Here is a 4,764-nt window from a genome sequence, read left to right as displayed (position 1 = left end):
TTGGAAAAAAAATAACAATAAGTATAATTTCAAATAAAAAAAATGAATTTAAATAGATAAGACATATCTCTTACTTTTATTTAATCTTTTTTTTCTTTTTATATGTTATTAAAATATGTTTTAACTTATCATAGAAATTTTTTTCTAATATATTTATATTTGAAAGAAAAGCCTATATTGAAATTTTGTGATAAATTAGTGTTCTTTTGAAACACTAATACATTAGCATTATCTTAGTAATGCTGAAGAAGAAAAAAACGGCAACACAAGTTTTTTTTTCCTTTATTATGTTTAATGTGTTAAACATATATATTATAAAATAAAATCATTTAATTCAAATTTTAATTAGGTAAACCTTTTCTCCTTGTGTAAAAGCTTATTTGTTTGGAAAGGGAGCCGCAAAACCCATTTTGAGATTCTGAAAAAAACACTTTTCCTTAGCAGCCGTATTTTGAAATTTTACAGAGGTTATCTTTCATGAAGACGACATGTCGATTAAACAGAAAATAGGCTATAAGAGTTCATTGAGTAGTTAGACTTGGCATTGAATAGCTAAGGTGAGTAGTTAATTAAATATACAGTGTCTTTTATTATATGTTTGTTGCCATGTTGATTGGTTGAGATAAATTGTTTATTGGTTCGATCTTCGTGTTTGATAGATTGGGTGCTATTAATTGCTTATTGATTCGATGTATATGTTTGATATGTATACTTGATATTTATGACGACTACGGTGATGTGAATGAATTGAATTTGATATTGATGGTTGTGAGGACATAAATAGTTTTTTTTTTAGACCGAGACATTTTGGGGATAGAATGGAAATCGATTATGATGCGGTTGATAAACTTTGGATAATATGAAATACTGAAAATTATAAGAATAAGAGCTTATCTAGGATAGTATATTCAATGGTTGCGACTGAAATGAGAAAAATGAATGTTGTGATCACGTGAAATATAAACACCGGGTATTTGTTACGACATGATGTTAAGGTACCGGGTATTTGTTACGACAGGGTACCTAGAGATAAGAGACGGGATACCGGGTATTTGTTACGACAGGGTATCCCATGATATGATTTTACTGGCCAAGCAACCATTGGGTATTACTATACTAGAGTAAGCAGGGCCCTTTAAATAAATTAATAGTAATTTATCAATTATTGGTTTGTTTGCTTGATAACTAATAAATTTAAATGCACGAAACTATTGTATACGCATGTGGTTGAACTGTGTATTTAATTAACTATCTTATTGATTCGGCAGCTCACCCCTTGCCACCGCCACTTTTCAGGAATAAAAGACTAGCGACGCTCATATGGATCGGCCAGTATGTAGAGTCATCCTTATTAAGATTTTATTTCTAATAGTCTAGCTTATCTGCACTTTTGAATTCTATTAGTATATTAAATGGAATTTATCATTGTTCCAGAATTTGATGGTTTCTAAAAAGGGGTGTTACAGCCGTCCCTCAGAGTAGCCAGACAAAATGAACTCACTCCAGCAGAATACACAGAAGCTATAATGATGGAACTTGAAGAATCTGATGAAGCTAGAATGCAAGCACTTGATCGAATGATCGCCCAGAAAAAGAAAGTAACCAAAGCATACAATAAGAGAGTGAAGAAAAAGACCTTTGAAGAAGGAGACATGGTTTGGAAACTCATCTTACCAGTTGGAAGTAAAGATAGAGCATATGGAAAATGGTCTCCAAATTGGGAAGGACCATTCGAAGTCTTCCAAGTTCTAAAAGGAAACTCTTATTGGTTAACCAGCTTGCAAGGGGAGCCACATAAGAGGTTCATCAATGGAAAGTACCTCAAGAAATTCTATCCCACCCTTTGGGAACTGAGGGAGCATCATCCATAGGATATAGGCGATATGTATGTGATAGGCGATATGTATGTGATGTAATGCAAAGCAATTTTAATTTGAAAATTGTAAAGCTGGCTTATAGCCGCTATTTTGTTGCAATAAAATAATAGCAGGCCTCAAGGCCGCAATTTATTCATCAAGCAATGTCTATCAAGTCTATCTAACAAAGAAATCTCTCTGAGGAGAATTTACCTTTCCCTTGATGGAATCATGTTGATTTTCTCCATTGAATTGATTGATTCAGCCTCTACTCCTTGGCACCGACGACCTCTACGTCAGCATAGGGATTGGTAGTGCACTGATGTCTACAACAGTTTCATTGATAAGTTCTATTTCTCCATTGAATTGATTGATTCGGCCTCTACTCCTGCACCGGCAAACCCGTCATCAGAATATGGATTGGTAGTGCAGCGATGTCCATAACAGCTTCATTGACAACTTGAGTTGGTGATGTAATCACGAGCAACTTGTTAGCACCTTGATTAAAGGGGTTGCACTTCAATTGAATGATTCGACCTCTACGTCTGAATAGGGATTGGTGGTGCATTGATGTCCACAACAATGTCATTGACAGCTTTGTTCATACTCCAATCCAACGTGCAAGTAGACTGAATGATGGAATCTTCATCAATAATACTTGGTAATGCAACAAGAACAACTTGGTAGCACTGTGATTAAAGAAAACCGATCAGTTGACTGATCCGGCCTCTAATCATTGGCATCAGCAAATCCATCGTCAGAATAGGGATTGGTAGTGCACCGATGTCCACAACAGCTTCATTGACAACTTGAATTGGTGATGTAATCACAAGCAACTTGTTGGCACCTTGATTAAAGGAAACCGATCAATGATTGATCCGGCCTCTAATCCTTCTCACCGGGAAACTTTTTGTCATGATAGGTACTGGTTGTGCACTTATGTTCAGAGGCATCTACTTCTTGGCACCGACAAACCCTTCGTGGGGACAGGGACTGGTTATGGACTTACGTTCAAGAGCTCTAATCCAACACCGAATGATGGAAACTTTGTCAACAAGAGTTGGTGATGCATGTACAACTTGGTAGCACCGTGATTAAAGGAACCCGATCAATGATTGATCCGTCCTCTAATCTTGGATACTAGCAAGCTTTCCCGTCACAATAGGGGCTGTATGTGCAATAATATACACAGCAGCCCCAAGGACGACTTTATAAAAAATCAGCAGTCCGCTACTGAGAGGGAAGAACCTGCAATTCAACAAAGGAAAAGAAAATATTATTGTCAAGAACATCTGGGTGAATATTACAAACTCAAATTATTAGAGCCTAAGATGAAGAGATTTTCTTAAGGGAAGAATCTGCTACTGCTTTATATCTGTGGAGTTGCAACTGATCCTCTGTCAGATATGAAATTTTAAATCATCAATTATGCAACCTTGCTCTCTCTGCGTCAATGTTTCTCTGCGCAACAAAAAACACCAAGAATCCGTCGAGAGAAAATGGCCAGAAGAGGAAGATCATCAGGATTTGCAGCGGTGACGAAAAGCACAACAAAGAACTCCAAAGCAAGTCTGCAGTTTCCTGCCTATCGTATTGCTCGGTTGGGAATCTCCTGTCTATCTCACAATAGAACACAAGAAAATTTGAATCGTTACAAGGCACATCCAATTGGCGATTATGAATGATGACCAACTTAGCAAGCTTCTTGGAACTATGACAATTGCTAATGGAGGTTGCTGCCTAACATCCACAATGTTTCATTGCCTCGTCAATGCATTCAGTGATTGAGAGGAGAGTACCTGCAATTAAAAAAGAAAAAAAATCGAATGTTCAAACACCAGGACAAACTGAGATCAATCTGTTTTTGAGTTTGATCACCAAAACCATCTACAACAACAGAGGGGTTTTTCTCAATTGGTTCATCAACAGTGTCTTGATGTGTTAAAAAAATAATCAGATTTAAGTCTTGGCCGAAAAGAGTATATTATATGCTCTACTTGTACGTCCTGATGCTCCGTTTAAAAAAAAAGAAAGAGAATTTGAAAGCGGTGGAACTGGTGCAGAGAAGGAGATTACGCAGCAAGCATGAAAAGAACAGATGGTGAGGAAATATAATAATGTCAGTCTGATGGAAAACCAATGAAAAGGACAAAACTGAAGGTATACGTATGTTTTTTTATATTTGTTTTTGAAGAAGTCTTCTTCCATTGGAATTCAATTCCTAACAGGTACATAGCTGCATATTCTTTTGTTTATTATTATTTACTATTTTCAATTTTTTGTTTCATTTTGTTTTTATTATTTTATTTAAGTATCCTAATGTTATTGAAAGTTGATTTTGTTTTCTGTTTTTAGGATTGGGATTCGAATTGATATTGGTTTTATATTTTAATCTTATCTTTTCGTTTTATTTGTTTTTCGTTAATGGTTTCAATGTACAGCTAAAATTCTAGCTGTTTATTTCATTTAAATTTCTTTATATATTTTATTTTATTTTGTATTTTTTGTTGTTACATTTTTTTTTTGAATTTTCTGAAGTCTAAAAGATTCTTTGTCGAGGGATCCAAACATAAATTTTCGTCTCTCAAATCCATGCTTGTGGGGGGCAATTGTTTGCACCATAATTTAATTTTATGGCACTTATATATTTTTAATATATTAATTGGCCTAACTTACGTCTAAATAGATTTTTTAAGAGTGAACCTTAGGGGAAACCAATTTCCTAAGGTGAACCTTAGAGGAAACATGAGGTAAATTAAAAGGAGAAATCAGAAGGCCAGTAGATATTTTAACGTATATTTTTGTGAGCCAATTAGAATGCAGGAAAGTTAGAAAGCGTCAATTTCATCGTGGAAGTCAAAGTGGAGCGGTTACTCAATGTGGTGGAGAACGTGGATTAATGGAAAAA

At 35.2% G+C, this 4,764-nt stretch overlaps 1 pseudogene; it reads left to right on the top strand.

Moving 5' to 3' along the window:
- The first annotated feature begins 3,355 nt into the window (after positions 1-3,355).
- On the top strand, positions 3,356-3,640 carry LOC136203918 (probable histone H2A.3; annotated as a pseudogene).
- The last annotated feature ends 1,124 nt before the right edge of the window (positions 3,641-4,764 follow it).

The sequence above is a fragment of the Euphorbia lathyris genome, chromosome 8 (genome assembly GCF_963576675.1).
Source record: "Euphorbia lathyris chromosome 8, ddEupLath1.1, whole genome shotgun sequence".
NCBI classification, from domain to species: Eukaryota; Viridiplantae; Streptophyta; class Magnoliopsida; order Malpighiales; family Euphorbiaceae; genus Euphorbia; species Euphorbia lathyris.
Note: the sequence above shows the minus strand (reverse complement) of the source record. Positions and strands in the feature narration are given on the sequence as shown.